At 37.7% G+C, this 26,054-nt stretch overlaps 1 protein-coding gene across 8 annotated transcripts in view; it reads left to right on the top strand.

The window, feature by feature from the left end:
- Nucleotides 1-26,054, top strand: part of UMAD1 (UBAP1-MVB12-associated (UMA) domain containing 1) — a 272,067-nt gene that overhangs the window by 130,016 nt on the left and 115,997 nt on the right. The gene's annotated exons all lie outside the window — the stretch shown is intronic.

Raw genomic sequence — 26,054 nt, 5'->3', positions numbered from 1 at the left:
AAAAGGTATAAGACAGTGACATATTCAGGAAACAGTAAGAGAAGTGGCTCAGACCTTTCTGGGAGAAAGTCTGCCATATTATCCCCCTTGTACCCTAACTTAGGCAGTGTTAAAACACAGCTGCATATTCTTTGGCATTCTCCTGTTGAAAAGTTGTGTTGACACCCCCTCCTCTTGAATCTGGAAAAGCTCATGACTGCCTCAGTTAATAGAATATGGCAAAAGACACCCTGCTTTACAAGGGTCATTTCTCAAAGTCACATTTCATGTGACTTCTGCTTCGTTTGCTGGAACCACTTGCTGTTGGAGCCTGGAGCCACCATTTAAGAAGTCCAATCAGCTTGAGGCCATCATGCTGTAGAGGCATGTGTATAGATGATCTGGTTGACATTCCCAGCTGGGCCCGACTTTCAAGCCTTTCTGCCAAATGTGAGTGAAGTTATCTTGGACCCTTCAGACCAGTCACCTGTTACCTGACTACCAGTACCCTAGAGCAACCTCTAATGTCACTATACAGAACAGAAGAAATGCTCAGCTCTGCCCTAATTTTTGACCCACAGAGTTGTGAGATGATAAAAATAATCATTATCTTGAGTTGTGAGTAGTTTGTTATACACCAATAATAGGTAACTGGAATACCAACCAAACCCAGAGTGAGGGGATTTTTCTTTAGATGTTTGCCGAAGACAATGTTAAGTCATTCAAAACCTCTCCCTGGAATATACTACTGAATGTAATTTAGAACTTCTGGCAGGAAGACTGAGTTTGGAGAGTATTTCAGGCAGAGGAAATGACATGAACAAAAAGATAGCAAGGCAGAGAAGGACAGGACATATGTAAAGTACAGAGTAATTAGGTTCAGCTAGGAGTAGGGCACCTCTTGGGAATAGTGAAAGACTAGCTAAAAGAGAAGGTTAAAGTTATGCTATGAAGGGCCTTGAATGTGAGGTTGAAAAAAATTGTCCAATATAGTGCCACTGGATTTTTTGACAAGTTACGCTAGCAAAACTCTACTTTTGGGAATTTTTTTCAAATTCTTGTGGGATGGACTGAAGTATGGAGAAATTAGAGAATCAGTTTGGAAACTATTGCAAGATATTATCTGAGTCTGATTTGTGGTAGCTGCAGCCAGAATGAAGGCTAGAAAATAGATAGGAAACACTGTGGGCAGGGCCACCACTGACCTATTTAGTACATTTTGTGAATTTGAAAAAAGGTCCCCCTAGCTGGACATGGTGGCCCACACTTGTAATCGTAGCACTTTGGGAGGCTGAGGTGGGCAGATTGCTTGAGCCCAGGAATTCAAGTCCAGCCCAGGCAACATGAGAAAACTGTCTCTACAAAAAAATACAAAAAATTAACCAGCATGGTGCTATGTACCTGTGATCCCAACTACTCGGGAGGCTGATTTGGGAGAATCACCAGAGCCCAGGAGGTCAAGGATACAGTGAGCTGTGATTGTGCCACTGTACTCCATCCTGGGTGATGAAAGCAAGATCTATCTCAAAAAGAAAAAAGTGCTACTTTAAGAAATTTTACTTCCATCTGTTAGAAAATTGTTGTAATATGTTTATTAGAATAAGACACTTGACTGCCATCTGCTGGAAAATTCTTAAAGACATGTCTTTGGTTTGAATGCTCCTCCCCTTTTCATATCCTTGTACAGTATACAACCTGTATTAACATGCCTGTGACCCTAATTTTGTGGGTGCAAGTGTAGGACTTGGTAATGGATCACATTTGTTATTAGAAGGAAAAGGAAGAAATCTGAAGTCTGGATGGTAGGGAGGTTAGTAGTGACATTAATAGAACTAGAACTTATTCTTAGGGAATAGATTTATAAGGCAGAATCATTCTTTACATGGGAAACCACTCATTTTATTATTTATTGATCCCAGTGATTTGTATTTACTCAGTAAAAATTTTGATACCTCTTCTTCTAGAATCTCAGTTTTCCTCCTTGTGATGTCTGAGAATGTTGACCAGTTCCTCTTCTGTATTTCATACACCTCTCTCTTCTGTACCTTTTCCTTCTATTCTGAACACTGCTTCTTACCAGTCTCCTTTACAGGCCCTTTTCCCTCGGGTTTCCATTCTTGTGCTTTTTTTTATACAGTGGGTGCTCAATAAATGTTTTTTGAATTGAATTGCATTGCTTTTGAAAGATCAGTTTCAGGTTTTTCAGGAGACTGATTGATAGGCTAGGGACTAAGGGTGTGCCAGAATTCAGAAAGTAGAAACCTATCCTAAATACAGTTCCTTGTTTTACGATGTATTTTTTGCACAATAGGTCACTCTTCCTTGGGGAATTCCTGTACTGTTGATCCGTTCATCATTGTTCAGCAGTGGCAACACCAGCAGAACAAATTATTTACATTGGCTGTATCATATGGGTGTGTCTAATTCGGAGAACTTTCAAACAAAATAATGAAGCTTCCCCAGCTTCTAACTTGGGAAGTATGAAAAGTTACTTAGAAAAAAAACAAAACAAAAACAAAAAAAACCTTGACTCTTGTTTAAGTACATCAGTGACTGGTTAAGTCACAACATATTTTAATATTTTCATTTGAGGTTTCTTGCTAACCTTTTTAGCACCATCACCACTACCCACACCCCATGCGTGTAGTTACTTTTCCTTTCATTTTTCAGGGGTCTTGTGTATTAAGGCAAACTCAAGAACTTTGCTCTTCTGATAATTTAACAGATGTTGATTTTATGTCCGCTTTGTGAAAATTGCTGTTGGATGCCTCATGGAAATTACAAAGGTTTCGTTTGCTTCTTTTTGGCCTTCAGGAGAGACTTGCTTAGTGGGAGAAGTAGATGCATATGCAACTGCTCCAGGGCAGGAGATGACAAGGGTCATAATCTAGTGCAGACAGAGACAGGATTCCCTGTCTTATAGTGATGTAAACATCACTGGAAGTCTGAGCCACATATATGGACTTGCAATATTTCTTTCCTAAATTGCACACTTAACTCTTCACTTTCCTGGGTTGGATTAGAATTTGTTTTCATCAAAGGCTTTATGAGTCAAAAACACATTATGTATATTTAAGGTTTAATGGGTTTAATATAAAGTGCTTTGAATAACATTAATTTTAGGTTTGATTTTTTTAAATGTTTTTAAGCCATCATTCTCAAGAGAAAATGAGTGATATTAAATAAACAATGATGTAAAACAGGAGTTTTAATGTTTATGTAATCCCAGTATTAGGGGAATAAATATCCTGAAATTCCCTAGCCAAATTAAATTTTTAATTAAAATTAAAATTTTAAAATTATATTTATTTTTTAATTTTTGAGACGGAGTTTCGCTCTTGTTACCCAGGCTGGAGTGCAATGGCACAATCTCGGCTCACCACAACCTCCGCCTCCTGGGTTCAAGCAATTCTCTTGCCTCAGCTTCCTGAGTAGCTGGGACTACAGGCACGCACCACCATGCCCAGCTAATTTTTTGTATTTTTAGTAGAGATGGGGTTTCACCATGTTGACCAGGATGGTCTCGATCTCCTGACCTTGTGATCCACCCTCCTTGGCCTCCCAAAGTGCTGGGATTATAGGTGTGAGCCACCGCACCCGGCGTTAAATTTTTTGAGGATAGGAAACGAGTCATAAACAGCCTAGTAGGGAAAAGTTTATATAACTGTCATAAATATGATTAGGTAGTATTTAAAATGTTAAATATGGATCACTGATATTTAGTTGAAGTGCTTTTTATTGAATTAAAGCCAATGACATTTGAAAATTATTTATTATTTTTTTCAATTAAATTTTAGCTTGTATTTTAATGCAAGCAATACATGTACAAGTTTGTTATATGGGACTATTGCATAATGCTGAGGTTTGGGGTATGGATCTTATCACCTAGGTAGTGAGCATAGTACTCAGTAGATGGTTCTTCAGCCCACATTTTCCTCCCTCTCCCCACCCCCAGTAGACCACAGTGTCTGTCGTTTCCATATTTATGTCCATGTATGCTCAATGTTTAGCTCTCATTTATAAATGAGAACATGCAAAGCCAATGACATTTTTACAGTCATTGGAGTATCAAAGATATTTGAATTTTAAAAAGTTAAATATATTTAAGATTGAAATTTAAACAAAAACACTTAAACATTTCATCTCAAAAAATGAATGAGTGAAATTGAGCCAAGTGTATTTTACGTTACATAAAAATAAACGCTACTAAAAATTATCAATTTTTGTTTAAATTAGTTACAAAATTAGTAGATTATTTGATTTGTGTAATAAGTAAATAGTTCAGGTTTATTCATAGCAGGATGATTTACAGCTTTTACTTAAGAAATTCATTCTAAGATGAAATAATACAGCCTCTTTAGGAAGTTATATTATCTGGTTTTCCTTTGCATTTTCATTAAAAATCTAAAATTGGAAATGAATTATGTCAGTTAGTTTTAGAAATGATAGTAAATTGGGAAGCATTTCAAGTAGCAATGTAGAAGATAGCAAAAAGGTTTAGAAGTATCGTAGGAAATAGTGAGATTCAGCCTAAGAAATTACAAGCTAATACATCTAAGAACAAATAATCTGAAATACATATTTAATGAGAGACAATGCTTAGTAGTACTGAAAGGGAGTCAGGTGCTATCAGACAGCAAAGCAGATATGAGGTTGCAGTGGGATATGGCAGTCACAAAGAGCTGTTGCCTTTCCGGGGGTCATCTTGCAAACCCATTACAATAATGCAGGGAAGCAGAAATCTCTTACAAGTTGTTAGTTTTAAGACCACATGTGTCTTATATCAACTTAAGAATGTCCAAACCCATAGCTATCAATATATTGAGTATTAAAAAATAGAAACTGCAGTTCTTAGAATAGGGGAGAATGTAATGTAATAAAATAATTTTTAAAAATAAAATCTCTTTGCTTTGGTTAAGTAGTAAAGCAATATGAAGTTATACAGTGGATATAAGCAACTCTTTGGAAGACAGATTTGTTCAGATGAAGCTGAGACCATGGAAAGTGAGAGTAGTGTGAACTGGTTCATAGGCACTTCTGAATATCTAGGCCAATTATGCAGATAATGAAAGAGCATCTTAAGACAGTGATGGGAGGTGGATCACTTCAGGTGAGTTTGGACTACACGAGGAACTCCATCAGGTAACAGTGCTGGAATTGATTGGAAGCAGTGTGTTTTAACAATGAGGTCATATTTTTACTGTTGTCTATACTGGTTGGATTACTCTGCCTCATTATTTACAATATGTGATTCAGTGTATATACTCAAGAACCATTCTGATGTCTTTGCCAGGGACCCTCCCTTTCTGTAAGCACCCTTTTTGATCTTGGCTTCTAGAATTTCTTTGACTGCTTTACCTCTGATCTCCCAAACTGACCTGCTTTTGAAAACACTTCCTTCCCCATATATACCTGTTATATCTTAGCTCTCGTCATGCTTGTACTTTAGCTGCCACTGCCTACTACTGGTGACACCTCTGCTCTAATTCTTAATGTCATTCTTTTTTTTAATAAGGACATAGAAAATCAGATATCGTCTTAAGTCATCTTTCAGCGTTCACACACTTAAAATTATTCAAGTCCTGTTTTTAGTCTTCCCTTCCCAAACCTGACAAATATATAGCCTTCTACCTATGCCAGTGAGGACAACATCTCACTCATCAAAAAGCTCAATTCCTTCACCCATATCTCACCTCTCATCAGTTCACTCTCTGTATCTGTCTCTTCTGTTTCTGTCCTTTTTTTTTCCAGTCAGCAAATTTTTAATCTGGTCTTGAGATCTTTCTCTCAAAATATTCCTTTTGCTTCGAGTGCAGTATTTCAGTGCTTAAAAATAATAATATTTAATCAATCACACCGTTGTTTCAGAAACTATTGATGACTTATTAAAAGGGCCAATTCTGATTAAATTTTGATTTTTGGCTACTCATTTAAAATCTTATGAAAAGGAAATTAATCATATTAAAGAAAGGTAATAATTTGATAGCTTAATATTAAAATCCTAAAATTTGCTTTTTAAAATTGAAAGCTGTTTGGGTCATTGACTTCATTTACTTTTATAGACCTGTTAGTCATTTCTTGAGTTTTGTCTCTGTGTCAGGGATTGAGATAGACCTGCCCTGAGGATTGTCAATGAGGTGTGGTCTTTGGCCTTAAGAAGCTCACATTCTTATTATGGGCAATACTTTTGGTTGATTGAGAAGTCATTAATATGGCCAGTCAATATTTATTGAGCTTCAAACTGTCTGCTAGATAGTAGGTATACAGTATGCTGAGCAACAGGGGAAGCTGGGGTACCCGCAGGCTTATTTAATCAGCACATATCTATCTGGTTTAATAAATCAAATGTTCTACTCAAAATTTTAGAAATAATTGTTTCCCTCTACCTAGTATCTGGAATTTTTTTTTGAATACTTACTAATTTCTTAGCCAAGGAAGTAGTCCTTGTATATATAATAAATGGTAGAACACTTCTCCTTAGTTACATATCATTGTAATAGCAGAATAAGAATTTTAATCGGAATTAGCCTTCTGGTCATTTGTTTGGGATAGATCTGTTAGAATCCAAATATGGCAGATAGAACCCAAATGTAGCAGCTTTCTTCTTTTAATGTAACAGTGATTGTCCTAAGTCAAAAGATTATAATAGAGCAACCCTGCCAATAGCAGCAAAATTTACTTGTCTGTTTTTCTCCCACAATACATATGTAGTTAATTCAGTCAATTTTTAAAAATATGTTTCACTGCAAGTTATTGCTTATTCCATGCATGCTGAATGACATGCTATTTGTTACTTCTTTCTGCAGGCCCACAATTTATATTGCCAAATAAAACTTTTACTGTTTAACATTAAAGTTCATCTGATTAATAAACTGATACTGCCTCAGGTTTCAAATTCTGTAGTGAATAAAATAGGTCCTCGTGTAGTTTAAAAATAATGCACCAGCCACAAGTCCTGAAAATGCTTGCTGTTACTCATATATAAAAGAACCCCCAAAGCTTTATAATTTATATATTCATAACTGCTTCTTGTTGAATTTGTTCTTCTCAATGATCCAGGTGCTGCTTTGGTTTAAAATCTACAGTTTCTCCAAAGTGTTTAATTTTTTTCCTTATATTGTGAACTGGTTAATGTTGAAGATAACAATTCATGTAAAGCTCAAACCGGTGATTATTTTAAAAACTTACCTAGTACTCATTTTTTCATTTAAATATATATGTAATTTCCAAAAATGTGTACTGTTTAACATTTGGACAATTTATTTTAAACCATATTATTCATTTATTTTGAAATATTAAGATCCTGCCATATTTCAGACACAGATTTAGATGTTGATGCACTGGTGAACTCAGAAAAATCCTTGCCTTTATGGAAACTTATTGTCTAGTGGAATTTATATTTTGGTGGATTCTATAGGCATTCTTGCCTATTCATAAATCCTCCAGAGAGGTAAAATATAAGCAACAGTTTCAAGTTCTGTCTTTTAAAGTCCTTTCACCCTGAAAAGATGGCATGAGTATTGCTTCACAGATGATCATTACTGTTTATTGAGAATAGTGAGCATTTCAAGAAATTAAGCTCTTAAACAAAAGTAGGGTTAAACAATCTGCATTGCTGAGGATGTTTATTTTAGGTTTTAACTCCAGAGTAGTAGTAGCTGGAAAGCAGCATTTTTACACATTTTAATAAGAGGATAAACATTTTTTCAGGAGACATCAGTAGTTAATATGGATTCTATAGTAAGTGCCAGCCTCTTTCATAATAGCAACAATAACCATTACCACCTCACAACAGGAACAGTTTGTATTTTCCTGTTTGAAAGTACTGGTTTGAAGAGCCTTGTTTATGAGTTTAAGCCTCAAAATAATTCTTTGAAGTAGATACCATTATTATTAGCTCTGTATTACATATAAAGAAGCTGACACTGAGCAACTTGCTCAAGGTTACAAAGCTACTGAGAGGCAAGGCTGAGATGAGATCCCAAACAAGCTAGCTCTTTACCTCTGTGTTCTACTGCCTCCCATCCTTAAATACTGTATATGCTTTCTTGCTTTTTCATTCTAGGAGTTAGCTATCTATTGGCTATATAAATATTAATTTGTGTAGCACATGTACTCTGAACATGAAAGTGAACATATTGGTTTTATTATGACTTTTTTTTTCTTATTCATGACTTTCCTATCTTGGAAAGCCTTTTTAAAATTGTAATTCCAGCCCTTAGGAACCTGGAAATGTATTTGTTTGGGTTCTTAATTATGTTTGCTTACTTTTTAATATTATTATCTGTTTTTATATACCCAGCACCCTGACAGATTTATTAAATTTAAAATGAAAATTTAGTCAAACTCATTGCCTAAAAATTTTACTTTTCTGTACCTCTGGAAAAAAAAACTAGAAACAGAAAAGCAGCCTTCATTTTCCCATAAAGAGTACAAGCACAATTTTGCCAACCTGATGTTTTGAGAGGGATTTCCTCATTTCTTAACTGCAGTCTAACAGAAGGATATTTGGGCTTACTTATCCCCCTTTGGAATTTTTCCTGGAGCAAGTATTGCTGCCATTCTGAACTCCACACACTATTCCCTTACATGTCTAGGCCCTTTGCTTCCTGGGACCATGTTCCTGGACCACTTTCCTCTTCTACCTGTGCATTTCTGTTCATCCTCTGAGATTAAACTGCTTTCAGCTTCTCTGAGGAGGCCTGAAAGCTCCTCCTGCTCTGGAGGAATTGCTGCCTTCAATGTCCTGCTTCATTTTGTTTGCTTATTTGTTTATCAGTTAAACTCCTTGAAGACAAGTGTTACTTTTTTTCCTCCTACTTCTTTCACTGTTAAATCCTCAGCATCAAAAGCAGTGTCTAGTATATATTAGGTATTTCTTATTTTTTGAATAAATAAATGAACGCATAGTATATTATATTACTTACTATATTGTATATAAAAATTTTGTACTTTTTATTGTTCCCCAGACAGTAAGCTTCATGTTATTCTTCTTTGTATTTTTTCTAGTGTCTGTAACATATTAAGTCAGTAACTGTTTACTGAATTAATGGGTGAGCAACTAATTAATACTTTTAGATCTCTGTGATATTGATGGAGATGATTAAAAGGAGGGTGCTAGAATGAGTAGTGACTAAAAGGACCAGTGCATTGTGAATTTCTGAACTCTGAATCAAGAAGGGAGGAGCAGAAACCCCAAAACCAGATGTCCCTTTTCATTCTTCTGTCCAGAAATTTAGCTTTTGTTTGGCTGCAATTTGCACATTTGGGCATAACAGTCAAACTGAGTTCCAGATACTCATTTGTCTTTCAGGGTAACTTGGTAAGGGAAACAGTTGTAGAGATAGGAACTCAGTTAAAACTTCACAAATCTGCTTCTATCAATTAGACTAAGTGGCTTTAACTTGCACAAAAATCTCAAAATCAATTGCCCTTTAATGTTCTTTTTTTTTTTTTAAGTTTTAGAGAACTTTAGGGGATCATATTTTAAATTTATATTGAATTCGTTAGGGAGATAGGGACCTGAGGAATGATATACAAGTTTATTAAACGTGATGCGGTAGAGGGGTTACTTGGTGATACCTATTATTCCCTTTTCTTCATATGCCTTAGAGAGCCTCCCTTACTAACAGGATGGGTTTTTGCTACATATCATATGAATCCTTCCTGAATCAAATGCTAGGAGAGTGCTTACTGGTTTGCTTATTGGTTTGGTGGGCAGCTCACCCAGTCCAATCAAACTGATTTTAGAATGTTTCTTTTTGGAGTGAAGGAAGACAGAGAGAAGGAGAGGGGAGTAGGGGAAGTGCATTTATGTAGAGGAAGCAGCATGTCTTACAACAGAGTCCTGATAGGGTGGCATGTTGTGGAAATGGTACAGTATGTTCATTATGGTTGGAACACGCATTTCAGGAGAGGAAGAGGGTCTAAATTGCACTGGCCCTGGGAAACTGAACTAAATGGATAAAAGTGGGCGTTGAAAGCTGTTGGTGATTTACAGCCCATCAGCACCATAATCACACTCTTCCCGCTTCTCCTGCTCACCACCTTTGCAACAACTTTCCTCTTACTGTGCTGATTGACTCTTGTACAAATTTATGATTTCCAGCCTCAGCTCAGTGCTCAGGATGATTTTTCTCTCCATTTTTTATTTTTTTTAAACCTCTTTTTTTTTTTTGAGAGTGAGTGTTGCCTGGGCTGGAGTGCAGTGGTATAAACTCCTCTCACTGCAACCTCTGCCTCCTGGGTTCAAGCGATTTTCCTGCCTCAGCCTCCTGAGTAGCTGGAATTATAGGCGCCCATCACCATGCCCAGCTAATTTTTTTTTTTTTTTTAATTTTTAGTAGAGACTGGGTTTCACCATGTTGCCAGGCTGGTCTCGAACTCCTGACCTCGTGATTTGCCTGTCTTGGCCTCCCAAAGTGCTGGGATTACAGGCGTGAGCCACTGCACCCAGCCGTTTCAAACTTATTTCTAATCAGCTGCTTTCTTTATTATAGTAGTGACTATTCCAAACTGGAACTGCTTTTCTCAGGCAGCCAGTCCTACTTACCCTCATTTTAAAGTAATAATCTACCTCCCTTCTCATGTTTCTGAGGAAGTAGATACTCTCTGGCACATACGCCCTCAACTTGCCTCCCCTCCACATTCAAACTTACATTTACCACATTCATCCTTTCAGTCTTTCTTTCTCCCCCAGAGGCAAGTGCGTATCTATCAAGCCATCCCCTCCTCCAGGTATCTGGAGCCTGCCTAGCCTGCCTCATGCTCTGGGATCTTGCTCTATTTATCGTTGACTCTCATTCCTTTCTTACCACGGGCCCTTTCCTTCCAGCTTATAAACATTTTCCAATCTCGCTTGGCCTAAAAACACCACTCTTCTAAAGATACTGCCTGCTTCTCCTTATTTAAGCAAGCGGGGTAGGTGGTCTGAGTATGTAGGAAGATTACTGTGGCTGTGATGTTGAGGGGTGAGTCAAGGAAGGCAGAAATTAAAGAGAAAAGATCAGTTAGAAGGGTGTTGAATTAAGGTGATGGCCTCCTAAGGGGCATCTAGGAGGTAGGATTGATTAGAATTTGGCATTCAGTGGTTATGAGAATTGAAGTAAAGGGAGAAATCCATGATGATTCCTGTGAATTGAGAGAGTGAATACAGAATGAGGAGCAGGTTTTATGGAGAAGATCATGAGTTCACTTTTGGAAGTGTTGAGGTGAACTGCTGTTGGACATCCAGTTGGAGAAATCAGGCAAGCAGTTCAAAGTATGGGGCATATAGTGTATAACTTAAGAAAAATATTTGTTGTGTAGAAATGGCTTTGGTAATTAAAGATGTCTTGGTGTATCTTGAGTTAGTCTTGGATAAGATCCCCTAGAGATAGAGTGAGAAGAAGAAAACCTTTGGATATACCGTTAGGTTTTGGCTGTATCTTTTGATTGGGGGATTTAGTCGATTTAAATTTAGGGTTACTGCCATTTGATAGCAGTACCCTAGAGAGTAACACATTTGATGGAGTTACCCTAGAGAGTAACACAGGAAGCGGAAGAAGAGGAACCTTTAAAGGAGCCTGAGAACCAATGGCAGAAAGAAAGAAGGCAAATACAAGGTAGATTTTTGTCAGATGGAGGTTTTTGTTAGTTTTTTTTTTCCCCTTTGGAACTCTTTGAGGACAAAGATAATTGTATTGACATCTTCTAGCAAAAGTTTTATATACTCAATAAATACCAATTACATTGCATTATTGACAGGGCTCAATTAAAATAAAGTCTCATCACTTGTTGAGAACTTCCTTTGCCTGAAATCACATGTAACTAGGGTTTTTGGAAAGAATGAGGTTGTAAATGAGACAGTTTGGAACGGTAAAGTATAAATATATTGGAGCTATATGGAAAGGCTGATGGTATGCCGTCACTACAGCAGCCACACAATGTGATTTTCAATAGAAACCTCTTTGCTGATTCAGGTTATTTTCATTGCTTTCAGGTATCAGAGAATAATCATTGGCTGCTAGCAGTTTTGCCACTGAAGTCGGGTTCACAGATATGAACACTTTATTGTTTTTTAAATTTCCATAACATTTTACCACATTTAAGTTCCATTACAGCCCTCCAGTCATAAGTCAGAATTAAAAGCTGTTCTAAACTAGATTATGTTCATATGTTTCCACAAACAGTCTTGTTGAGGGCAGGGGTAGCAATTACAGCAATCAAATAATTCAGAGCCACTAAGGGCATGGTTTGTCGTCACATTAGTTGTGGTCCACTTAGGGTCTCCGTGGGTGGGAGTGAGGGTGGAGGGGATGGTGCCCCAGGAGCTGTGCAAGATTACCCATAGGAGGTGTGCAGAGTCTTAAAACTTCTATTTATAAACAATTTTTATTCTGTTTTTAACAACTATTTTTTGCATATGTTTAAGAATCTGCATTAGTTATTAGTATAGTGCTCCATGCTTGTAAGTAGATAGATTATATATGATTTTTATAAATATGGCAGAAGCATGCTCTCACAGTTTCAAATTGACAAGTGTGTATTTGATTTAAAAAGTACTTTGGAGACCTCAAGATTAAATTGTAGTTATTGTTTGAGCATTGTAAATCAACTGGGAATATTTAGAAGTTTCTCAAAGAACTTGTGTTAATCATTTTAGCTATTATTAGTTTTCTAATAATAGCTAAACATTAATGTTTTAGTTGCAAAATGCAGATATGTTTCTTGATCTTAATTCCTTACTCTGTTATTTTAAGGGAGAGCCTTAAAACACAAGTCGAAAACCATTTGTTGTACTTTTTGTGAAAATGCTGAAGTTTTCTCATGAACTACCTAATGCCTCTCCATATACGATGTGTTCTTTGCAGTCATTCTTTAGTCACAGGCAGTTTAAGCTGTTAAATAGTATCTTGCTTTGAAAGGTAGGCTGATGGCATTTCTATCTCCTGGTACATCTGGTAAGTTAATATATACAGTCTGTGAGTATCCTGCAGGGACCTGTTTTTACATGCATACAGGGATGTTTATGTAGAAATCAAAGGCCATGAATCAGAAGAACACAACTCTTGTTTCCAGTGTACTGGAGGCTTAAAAAAATTGGCTTTGAAAAACTGAAAGTAGTGTGGTTTGTTTTTATTGTGGAACCGATCAGGAAGAACAATTTACAGTCCTTGCCATTCTTCACAGCTGAATGGAGTAGAGGTGCCTGCCTTGTGAAGTGGAGCAGCTGCACTCGTTTTCTCTGAGCTCACAAAAACACTTGCTTTTTAATCGAGAACTTTAGATGGTAGGGTACAGTTTGTTTTCATGATGGAAGTGGTCAGTTGTGCCTTACCAGACAGCTGTAGTGTAATTAAGAAAAACTGTGTGAAAGTGGATTAAATATAACACAAGAAGACTTTTTATTTGTTTTAAAGAGGGGTTTCACCTTAAATTTATTCATTTTTTTTCTTTCATGCTTCAAGGGAGAAATATTGCTATCGTTCTCGCCTACAAGATTTTTGCTATTTCACGATATCATTTAGCTCTAGGAAACACGAGATGCTCTACTATGGAAAAATTGCTTGTGTTTGTAACAAGTGCAAACTAAGAAGTACAGGTTTTAAGATGATTTAGTTTATGAGAGATCTGCCTTCAAAACAAAGCTTAAAATAAAGAATTGCCCAGTTACATTTACGTTAACTTAATGCATTAAAAAATGTGATCTACTTTCATAATGAAGCTGTGAGGCTGCTTTTTAGACCTGCTTTGTACACAACCTGCAACATTAGGGGAACTATCATTAAGTGTTAGGGTATTAGTTTTTTAAGACTGGAAACCATGAGAGGAGAAAGTTATATGTTTTTCTTGATAAATTTTAAAATGAGTTAGTCAAATAATAATGAAATAAGCTGGTGAAGTTTATTTGATGTAGCTAAATTTGCAACATTAGGCTGTCAAGTGACTTTGAAAAGCATACACTTATTTTATGCAGCAGACTTTGAAATAAGAATAGAAATGCCTTAATTTGCATCACAGTCTACAGTAGCAAAATAACTGTTTCAAGGTCAGAGGGAGCTTAATTTCTAAAAAAAACCCACGAAAACAAAACCAAACAAAAACCTATTATGTTCACAAATAACCAAGATTTATTTGTACTAGACACTTAACCTTTATAATTTTTTATACAGATTGCCCAACACACTAGAAAGTGAAATTTTCATCCTGAGCAAGTAAAGGTGCCAGTTTCAGGTGTGCTTTAAAACATTATTATATATTGATTTTCTGGGGGGAGACTCTTAGGCTTTATTTCAGTTAGGTGTATTTGGAAGACTGGTTGAAGGGAGGAGGTGAGTGAGGGCTATAGCCCAAATGCTCTGACCATTTCCAACCTTGCAGCGCTTCCCTGGGAGGTATTATAAAGGAGGATGAATCTACATTAGATTGGCTCTTTTAGAGAAGAACCCTGGCTGCTGTTTCTGCTGTTTCTCTCTGGCTCACTGATGGCAGCTTTCTCCTGATTTCTTTTGTCTCTCCTCACCCCAGATGGTAAGAAAACACTTGAGAATCAGGCCATCCATTCTAAATGGCAAACCATAGCTGCAGTTTGATAGCAGGTGCTTTTTCTGTTTGCAAACTGAGTCATGATGTGCCCAAACTCTTCTTCCCCTTTCTCTGAGCAGCTTCTCAGGCTTAGATGCTACTCTGACTTCTGGACAGACTTCTGCCTCTGTAGAGCATGAGCAAAGTTGTTTAGAAAAGTGAATGTAGCAGAGTGTGGGTTGGATTAGGAAGGTAGAATGACAATTATGAAACTGAGGCAGGTTTTAAGGTCAGAACAATAGTGAAGAGCGTTGAAAGTAGATAGTAGCAGGATGCAACATGGGAATTGTGGGACATGTTAATTACTAGAATCAGAGTCAAAAGATCTGGCTGGATTCCAGTCCCAGCTAACATAGCATTGTGGGAAAGCCATTCTCTCACCTTCTGTTTCTTCATGTATAGAGTGGAACCTGTTCTACATACCAAACAGTATGTAAGTCTTACAAAGAGAGAAAGGGAGAGAGCTTGAGAATGTAAAAGTGTTGTAAGGTAGTAAGGTATAGTTATGGAACTGTTTGGCCCATTTATGCCCTTTTTTGGGGAATTCTTGACAACCAAGGAAACGGAATACAGCAGATATTAAATTTTACAAATGGAGATTCTTTGTGAGTGCTCTTAAAGCCCTTTGATAATCCCATTACTTACCTCTGTTTGATTCCCAACCCACCACTTTGTCATAACACCAGTTTCCACTTCTGTCATCCTTCTCAAGCCCCAGGCCCAGTTCCTCCTATGTTAGCTCCTCCCCAGTTTTGCCAGGAAGGTTGAGCAAGGGCCTTGAGTTTCCCGGTTCACCATCTCAAAATGTATTTCTTCACCTAATTTCCTTCTCGCTTTCTGTCTCCTCCTTGCAAGAAGTAACCTGTATTCTTATCACATTCTCATCCTGTCTCTTCTCCAACCTTTCTTCATCAATTATTTCATGTATTTCTCTTGTTTCTTTTTAAAATCTCCTCTACTGGTCCTTCTCCATAGCCAAGAAACTCTCTTTAAGTTCAGTATCATATGTGCTTCTTCCATTTTCACTGCCAAAATTTTCCAAAGAGTGATTTGAGCTCATTCCTTCTTGAGCATTCATGCTTTCTTTTGATCCATTTCAATCTGGCTTCTCTCCGTTCAAATAAGCACATGAAAAGATGCTCAGCATCAGTAGTTATTAGGGAAATGTAAATTAATACTGCAGTGACATACTACTTGATATGGAAATCTCATCTTGAGTTGTAATCCCCATAATCCCCATGTGTCATGGGAGGGACCCAGTGGAAGGTAATTGAATCATGGGGGTTTTCCCCCATGCTGTTCTCATAATAGTGAGTAGTTCTCATGAGATCTGTTGGTTTTATAAGTGCCTGGCATTTTCCCTGCTGTCTCTCATTCTCCTGCTGCCCTGTGAAGAGATGCCTCCCTAGCCATGCAGAACTATGAGTCAATTAAACCTCTATAAATTACCCAGTCTCAGATATTTCTTCATAGCAGCATGAGAACAGACTAATCCATTACTGCTCCCACTGGAAAGGCTAAAATTGCAAAGACTGATCATACCAAATGTTGGTGAGGATATGGAGAAATTGGAATTGCATATATTGCTGGTGGGAATATAAAATTGTACAGATATTTTGGAAGTTTGGCTGTTTGTAAAAGAGATAAACATATACCTACCATATAATGCAGCCATTCTACTTCTAGATATTTACTCAGGAGAAATGAAAGAATATACCGTGTGATTCCATTTAAATAAAAATCTAGAAAATACAAACCTATAGTGATGGAAAGCAAAGTGTTGAAAAAATGGATTACAAAGTAGTACAAGGAAACTTTTCAGGGGTGATGGATCATTACGTAGGTTGTGATAATGCCTTCACAAATACATACAGACTCATCAGATTTGATACTTGAAAATGTGTAATTTGTTATACACTAATTATACCACAGTAAAACTATTTTAACAATCAGAACTGCACACTCTTTTAAAAATCATAGAACTCACCCAAAAAGGGTGAGTTTTATAGTATGTAAATTATCCCTCAATAAACCTGACCTAAAAAACAAAACAGGACATATGGAACCAGACACAGTGGCATGCACCTGTAGTTCCAGCTACTTGAGAAGTTGAGGCAGGAGGATCAGTTGAGCCCAAGAATTGGAAAGCAGCTTGGGCAACATGATGAGACCACATCTCTAAAAAGCAAATAAAAATATGAAAATGAAATATGGGGATTGAGAGTGGGAAAAATAATTATTAACAGCTAATCTCAAAATACTATATACTTTACAAATCCATGTATATAATATTCTCAAATGGCAAGGTTATAGAGATAGAGAACAGGTTAGTGATAGCCAGGGGTTAGGGATAGTAACCATGGGGAAAACTAGGTGAAAGACACACAGGAATTTTCGGTGTTGTTGTTGCAATTATATGACTAAAGAATCTGTATCACAAAAAGTTTCTTTTGAAAAGGCCTTTTAGATACTGCGCTCTCTAATGTGAAACAAAGACAGTATGCCAAAAAAAAAATCTTTATAACTTTAATCTATAATAATGTTATTCTGCAAACACTAGAAACTAAATTTCAGAGATGATTACAATTTAACATTGCATTGTTGTAGACAGAAGGCACATGAATCATTTTCCTGATCAATCTCTGATCACCCTATCTAAATGTTCAAAATCTTAAATTCTTTTTGATTAGGTAATATATATAAATGACTAAAAAATACATAAAAAAGAAGACACTGAAAAGGACTCCTCCAACATTCGTCTTCCATCCATACATTTCCTTCATCCTCCAAAAGTAAACTACTGCTATTAATCTCATCAGTATTCTTTCAGAGTTTCTTTATGTCTATACAAGCAAATGCAGATGTATTTTTTTTACCCTCCTCCCTGCTTTTATGCGACTGGTAGCTTACTATACCAACTATTTTGTACCATACTTTTTTCACATAACAATGCATCTTAAGAAATTTTCAAGGTGGTACACAGCTTTTCAATTTTTGATTTTGACAGTTGAATAGTATTATATTATGTGGCTGTACCACATTTTATTTACTGATCTCCTGTCTATTGACATTTAGGTCATTTACAGACTTCCACTTGTAAAAACAATGCTATAGGCAGGGCGCGGTGACTCACGCCTGTAATCCCAGCATGTTGGGAGGCCGAGGCAGGTGAATCATGAGGTCTGGAGTTCGAGACTAGCCTGGCCAATATGGTGAAACCTTTTTTCTACTAAAAATACAAAAAATTAGCTAGGCATGGTGGCAGGCATCTGTAATCCCAGCTACTTGGGAGGCTGAGGCAGGAGACTCGCTTCTGAACCTAAGAGGCAGAGGTTGCAGTGAGCCAAAATCACGCCACTTCACTCCAGCCTGGGTGACAGTGTGAGACTCCATCTCAAAAAAAAAAAAAAAAATACTACAGTTAATATGTTTATATATGTCATTTCCCACATGAGAAAATATATATAAATATATTGAAAATTGCCAGTATTTGGCTTTCTAACCTAGAAAAAAAGTTTATGTTGTTCTGTCTAATATCTGTAGAATAAATATTCACATCTGTAATTCTTTGAGATAAAGTATTTGGCATCCTTTTGATTTTCTCATCCACTTCCAGATACTCGTGAAAATCTGGATGATCAAAATTTACAAAAGAGAGTGGGGAACCTTTATTTAAATGCTCCTATTCTGTATAGCTAAGGGGGAAATACCCATGTACACAGGGCTGTTTCTAGAAATCCTTTTCCAGTAACTTCATTTAGTAACATATCTAACTCTAACCCTGATCTGGCTGTGTTAGGCTTCCTTCCCTTGAAAGCCTTTGCTCTTTCCTTATTAAAAGACCTGAACACAAAACTCTGAGACTCTTTACCTTTCCCAAGCAGAGCATGGCAAAAAAAATTCTTATTTGCTATCAGTGTTACTCTGTATTGGTCATCACAATTATTGCAACTTTGATATTGTGACATTATATGTCTTATGCAATATTAGATTCTCTAAAAAAGGCTTTTTGTACAGATGACAAATACTTTTACACAGTGAGCCAACTGGCTCTCATCTTGGCTTCTCTAACACTGGTTTTGTGTGTGTCTGTGTGTAAGAGAGTGTGTGTAAATACGGCAAAATTTAACAACTGATGAATATAAGTGAAGGTGAACAGTCCAGAGTGTTCATTGTACTATTCTTTCAAATTTTTCATAGATTTAAAATTTTTCTTTTTTTCTTTCTTTCTTTCTTTTCTTTTTCTTTTTTTTTAAGGCAGATCTTGCTGACTATGCTGGAGTGCAGGGACGCAATCACAGCTCAATTCAGCTTCAACCTTTGAGCTCATGTGATCATCCTGTCTTAGCCTCCTAAGTAGCTAGGACTACAGGTGTGTACTGGCTAATTTTTTAATTTTTATAGAGATGAGGTCTTGCTATGTTGCCCAGGGTAGTTTCCAACTCCTGGCCTCAAGTGATCCTCCTACCTTGGCCTCCCAAAATGCTGGGATTTTAGGTGTGAGCCACCACACTTAGCCTAATATCTTTCAAAATAAAAAATTGAGACCATATTCTTTGTTGAGATTGTTTATTGTGATTTAGCATCTGCTGCTTCGTTACCTATTGTGTTTTGTTTTGTTTGTTTGGTATTTCTTTTTTTTTGAGACGGAGTTTCGCTCTTGTTACCCAGGCTGGAGTGCAATGGCGCGATCTCGGCTCACCACAACCTCCGCCTCCTGGGTTCAGGCAATTCTCCTGCCTCAGCCTCCTGAGTAGCTGGGATTACAGGCATGCACCACCATGCCCAGCTAATTTTTTGTATCTTTAGTAGAGACGGGATTTCACCATGTTGACCAGGATGGTCTCGATCTCTTGACCTTGTGATCCACCCGCCTCGGCCTCCCAAAGTGCTGGGATTACAGGCTTGAGCCACCGCGCCCGGCCTGTTTGGTATTTCTAGGTTTGAAAGCATCTTAGAAACTACTTCTAAATAAGCATAATTATGATAATAGCAGTTTATACTTATTAAGTATAAATTTATACTTAACATCATCATTTTTCAGATAGGGTAGCTCAGGGACAATGAGGTTAAATAATTTGCCTAAGGTCACACAGCTATCTTATGGTAGAAATGCTACTTGCCACCAGAACTGCTATTGCTATACTTCACCTAGTACTGGGAATGAGATATTTTCTGTCCATTATAACTTAGTTATATGAAAGCTATTTTGTTTTCTATATTAATTTTGTATTAATCCTTTTATACCAAGCTCTTATTAATGTTAACAGTTTTTTGCCCCCCATAATACTTTTGAGTCTGGAAACATTTAATTTATAATTTCAGAAAGGGAGAAGTTATTATATAAAATAAAGAAATAAAGAAGTGGTAACCTGGAAAAATGTTAAAAAATAGAAATGTAGAATTCTGATGGGTTCTTTTAATGCATTGAGGTACTAGTTTTTACCAATTCTCAACTATTTTCCGTAGCCTTATATTTTGTATGAAGCAGCAAGTAACAAAGTTAAACCTAAAACTAATGAAGTTGTAGAATGTAAAAATAACCTGTCATTACATTAGGAAAAGTAGTTATGAAAACCACGTTATTTGCCCTTTATACTACTCTACACTTTTTCCAATATCTCATTTTTAAAAACTTCTGTTTTTCTTATCTGTTCTCTATTTTGCTTTTCTGTTTTTTTTTTTTTAAAGAATACAGTCGCTTGGGAATATTTTTTTTTAATACTAATAGAAAATAAATTTTAGGATAAATAAGGGAAAAAATAAAAATCTTTTAGTTTTCCTCTCAGATTTTTTTCTCACATGTTTTCATAATACTTTTCTGTTCTTCTGGGTCACTCTAGTGATTCTCTTCCTTCTTCTACCATTTATTCATCTAATACCTTTATACATGTGTGCATTCGAGATACCAGTATTTGTGTCAGGGGTTGTCTTCTCACTTTTTTCCTCAGAGATTAGAAAATTTGTCTAAGTTGTGTATCTATACGCTATTGCATAGATTATAAAAATAATTTTTTTCTCAGTTTACTTTTAAATGTTTAAATTTGTTTTGTTTCATATTCATTTTAAATTATAGGTTTTTGGTTTAATCTTAAGGATACTTTTAAGTACCTAGAAACTTGAACCACAAATGTAATCAGAAAATAATACTTTAATCCTAGTTAATCCACATTATTGACCTTCTGTGCCCATGGCCGAAACAATAGCAGAATGTTTAGTATATAAATCTCTCTTTTTTTTTTTTTTTTTTTTTTTTTGAGAGGGAGTCTCTTTCTGTCGTCGCCCAGGCTGGAGTGCAGTGGCATGATCTCTGCTCACTGCCACCTCCACTTCCTGAGCTCTAGCGATTCTTCTGCCTCAGTCTCCCCCGTAGCTGGGACTATAGGCACACGCCACCACACCCAGGTAATTTTTTTGTAGAGATAGGTTTTCATCATGTTGGCCAGGCTGATCTGGAACTCCTGACATCAGATGATCTGCCCGCCTTGGCCTCCCAAATTGCTGGGATTATAGGCAGGAGCCACCACTCCAGGCCTAGTGTATAATCTTTTATGTGGACCCACATACTCACTGGCGAAGTCTGATCTAGAGATTAACTGTCCTCTTTTGAGATGGCGGTTTGCTGATTTTTAGGAAGAGACTATCTAGGTTCTCATTTAATTCTTGTAAGAGGCTGGTTGTACCCATTTTGTCTAATTTTGTAAAATGAAACTAGGTCAGATCAATTACAGATAGTTGTAACTTGCTCAAAATAGTCTGTAAGCCAGGGCTGGTGATTATTAAAATACATTTTTTTCTCTTATCAAAATAAAATGAATTAATTACCTCTCATGACTGTAGAATTGGGATATGACAACTTGAGAATCCTATTTTTTGTAGAATAGAGGTTATGTATTTAAAAAAAAAAAGAAAGATGGTGCAGGATTTGTGTCTTTGGGTGTTTGTTGAGCTTTGAAGCTAGGAGGTGAGAATCAGAATGGACAATCAGGACAATCAGGATTTCACTTATAAAATGGGTTTGGAAATGAGGATGAAGGGCAGTTGCCAGAATAATCTTAAAGACTGCTTCCAGGTCTTAACTACCAAGATTTGTAGCTTAAAAACGAACTATTAGGAATTATATGGGTAAACTGATATGCTTTCATTAGAGAGGTATAAAACTGGTTCCAAGTCCTTAAAAGAAAATAGAAACAAAGGACTAAAGCCAGAAACAATTACACCAGCAGAATACTTAAAACTAACAACAAAAAACTGTTTTCACAGGCACCCTGTTACATGTGGTAATTCAGTTTGTTTTGTACGCTGTTATAAAATGATCAATATACTGCACTTCTGGTTAAGCAAAATAAGACCAGAAATTGACACTGTGGGCTGTCCACCCTAATTCAGTACATTCACCAAAAAGGAGGTGAAATTTAAGATGAAGAAGAAATTAAAGGAAGAAATTAAGCAATTAAGGAAGAAATTAAGCAATTAAGGAAGAAATTAAAGATGATAAATGGATCCAGTTTTCTTATGGCAAACTGACAGAATGCCATTCTGAAGGTAGATGTTGCTTATGAAGAGAATTTTGAGTGAATTGTTTTCTTTTATAGTTTTATTAGAGAAAGTGTGGATCTTGACTCTAGACAGACTTTAGTTTGAATATGTCTCTGCTACTTAGGAGTTTTGTGATGCTGGGAACTTTCTAAACTCTCTTTTTTGTTATTTTCTTCACTTGTTAAATCAGCAAAATCATTTCTACTTAATAAAGTTGTAAAGATCTTATTGTAAGGAGTTTGTCCACTTTCATCAAAGTTTCAAGGAAATTATGATTTTCTTGACTGAAAATTTTCTACCTAAAATATTTTGAGGAAAGTGCTATATAGAAAATAAACAAGACCAGCCCAGTTACGTATTACCATATCATCTGAACATGTTTTACATTAGTTTCTGCTCTTCCTTTTTAGAAAGGTTCCCTAATTATCTTAACTGTGTTGGAGTTTTTGTGGCATGCTCAGTATGTGAATCTGTTATCAGTCCTTCAGGTTTACGCAGGTAAAGAGAAAAAGAAAGATACCAATAAATCAAGTAGGCATAACATTTGATATAAGAAGTGAATCTGGAGAGAGGGGACTCAAGATGGCGCTGTGAGAACAACCCAGGATTGGAGCCCGCGTTGAATTCGCAAACGGTGAGTCAGTGCTGCATTTCCAGACTGATCTTTGTTGCCCACAGAACGGGGAAACTCCCAAGTATAAAAAGACACGGGACGCCAGGCAGTAGGTCTGCCTGGCAAAGCCGGCAGCCGGGGCGGCGGCGGCCGGCCCTACCCAGCAATCCCCACAGGGCGCGCTTGTCCGGGTGCCTTGTTGAACCGGCAACCTGAGACTTGAAAGGGCTGGACTTGAGACTGAACGAGACTTGCACAGTAGCCCAGCCCAGGGGATTGCAGGGACAGATCGTTTGGGATACCCAGTGGGACGAACAAAACCGCGATTTCAAACTATCCCGGGCAGACGGTCCGAGACGCTCTGTGGGGGGGGGGCGTCCACCACTACGGAGGCAACCTGCCCCAACTGATATACACGCCCACTGCTGAGGCAGCCAGCCGTTGCCGAGGCAACCCGCCCCAACTGAGATACACGCCCACTGCTGACGCAGCCAGCCGTTGCCAAGGCAACCCGTCCCTACTGAGATACACGCCCACTGCTGATGCAGCCTGCCGTTGTTGAGGCAACACGCTACAACGAAGAGACTCCGCCGCAGGGCGTGGCGGAGACCACAGCAGAGCCGGCAGGAACAGCGCGAATCACACAACAGCAGGGCGGAGCCTCGGCAGCCAAACAGTGGCTAGTCTGCCTTTGAGCTGGGCAGGACACCTGATCAGACATCCAAAAATAAAGCCCAAACCCCTCAACACAGAGCATTTGAGAAAAAAAAAAGGGTTGTTTAATGAGCTGTGTTGCAGCAGAATCAAACATAGCAGCCTAACAGCCCTGAATGAACAACAGAGTGCACAGCTCAGCAATTAAACCCCTATAAAGTACAAACTGTCTCCTCAAGCAGCTCCCTGACCCCTCTATATCCAAAAGACTGTCATTAGGCAGGCATCATCCTGGGACAAAGAGAGCAGAAAAAGAAACTGGTAGCATCCCTCGCTGTGCCACGGCTACTAGAGGTGCACCCCAGACAAGCAGGGTCTGGAGCGGACCTCAACAGTCGTACAGCGAAGGGGCTAGACTGGTAGAAGGAAAACCAAGCAACAGAAATACTTCATCATCAACATTCTGGGTGTCCACTCAGAGACCCAAACGAAAAGTCAGCAACTACGCAGACGACCAGCGGACAAATCCACAAAGATGGGAAGAAACCAGGGCAAAAAGGAGGAAAACACCCGAAACCAGAACACATCGCCTCCTAGAAAGGACCAAGACTCCTCACCAGCAAGGGAACAAAGCTGGACGGAGAATGACTGTGACGAAATGACGGAATTAGACTTCAGAAGATGGATAATGAGAAACTTTTGTGAGCTAAAAGATCATGTATTAAATCAATGCAAAGAAACTAAGAACCTTCAAAAAAGATTTGAAAAAAGATTCGAGGAAATGATAACAAGAATGGATACCTTAGAGAGGAATATGAATGAATTAAAGGAGCTGAAAAACACAATACGAGAACTTTGCGAAGCAAACGCAAGTTTCAATAGCCGAATTGACCAAGCGGAAGAAAGAATATCTGAAGTCGAAGACCAACTCAATGAAATAAAACGAGAAACCAAGATCAGAGAAAAAAGCGCAAAAAGGAATGAACAAAGTCTCCAAGAAATGTGGGACTATGTGAAAAGACCTAACCTACGTTTGATAGGTGTACCAGAAGGGGACGAAGAGAATGAATCCCAGCTGGAAAATACTCTTCAGTACATCATCCAGGAAAATTTCCCCCACCTAGCAAGACAAGCCAACACTCAATTGCAGGAAATACAGAGAACACCACAAAGATATTCCACAAGAAGAGCAACCCCAAGGCACATAATCGTCAGATTCAACAGGGTTGAAATAAAGGAGAGAATACTAAGGGCAGCCAGAGAGAAAGGGCGGGTCACCCACAAAGGGAAGCCCATCACACTCACAGCAGATCTCTCGGCAGAAACACTACAAGCCAGAAGAGAGTGGGGGCCAATATTCAACATTCTTAAAGAAAAGAACTTTCAACCCAGAATTTCATATCCAGCCAAACTGAGCTTCAGAAGTGAAGGAAGAATAAAATCCTTTGTGAACAAGCAAGTACTCAGAGATTTTGTCACCACCAGGCCTGCTTTACAAGAGCTCCTAAAAGAGGCACTACACATAGAAAGGATCAATCAGTACCAGCCATTCCAAAATCACACTGAATGCTAAAGAGCTTCAACATAATGAAGAATCTACAACAACTAACAGGCAAAACAGCCACTTAGAATCAAAATGGCAGTATCAAATTCACACATAACAATATTAACCCTAAATGTAAATGGACTAAATGCACCAATCAAAAGACACAGACTGGCAAATTGGATAAAAATCCAAAACCCATCAGTGTGCTGTATCCAGGAAACCCATCTCACATGCAAGGATACACAAAGGCTCAAAATAAAGGGATGGAGGAAGATTTACCAAGCTAATGGAAAGCAAAAAAAAGCAGGAGTTGCAATTCTCATCTCTGATAAAATAGACTTTAAAGCAACAAAGATCAAAAGAGACAAAGAAGGCCATTACATAATGGTAAAAGGATCGATACAACAAGAAGAGCTAACGATCCTAAACATATATGGACCCAACACAGGAGCACCCAGATACATAAGGCAAGTTCTTAATGACTTACAGAAGGACTTAGACTCCCACACAATAATAGTGGGAGACTTTAACACTCCACTGTCAATACTAGACAGATCAACCAGACAGAAAATCAACAAGGATACCCAGGGCTTGAACTCAGACCTGGAGCAAGCAAACCTGGTGGACATTTACAGAACTCTCCACCCCAAATCCACAGAATACACATTCTTCTCAGCACCACATCACACCTACTCAAAAATTGACCACATAATTGGAAGTAAAGCACTGCTCAACAAATGCAAAACAACTGAAATCATAACAAACAGCCTCTCAGACCATAGTGCAATCAAGTTAGAACTCAGAATTCAGAAACCAACCCAGAACCGCACAGCTTCATGGAAACTGAACAACTGGCTCTTGAATGTTGACTGGGTAAACAACGAAATGAAGTCAGAAATAAAGAAGTTCTTCGAAACCAATGAGAATGAAGACACAATGTGCCAGAACCTCTGGGACACATTTAAAGCAGTCTCTAGAGGAAAGTATATAGCAATAAGTGCCCATATGAGGAGAATGGAGAGATCCAAAATTGACACCCTATCGTCAAAATTGAAAGAGCTAGAGGAGCAAGATCAAAAAAACTCAAAACCCAGCAGAAGAAAAGAAATTACTAAGATCAGAGCTGAGCTGAAGGAGATTGAGACACGAAAAACCCTT

This window comes from Callithrix jacchus, chromosome 11 (genome assembly GCF_049354715.1).
Source record: "Callithrix jacchus isolate 240 chromosome 11, calJac240_pri, whole genome shotgun sequence".
Lineage (NCBI taxonomy): Eukaryota > Metazoa > Chordata > Mammalia > Primates > Cebidae > Callithrix > Callithrix jacchus.
The sequence above is the reverse complement of the archived record's forward strand: the minus strand, read 5'-3'. Positions and strand labels throughout refer to the sequence as shown.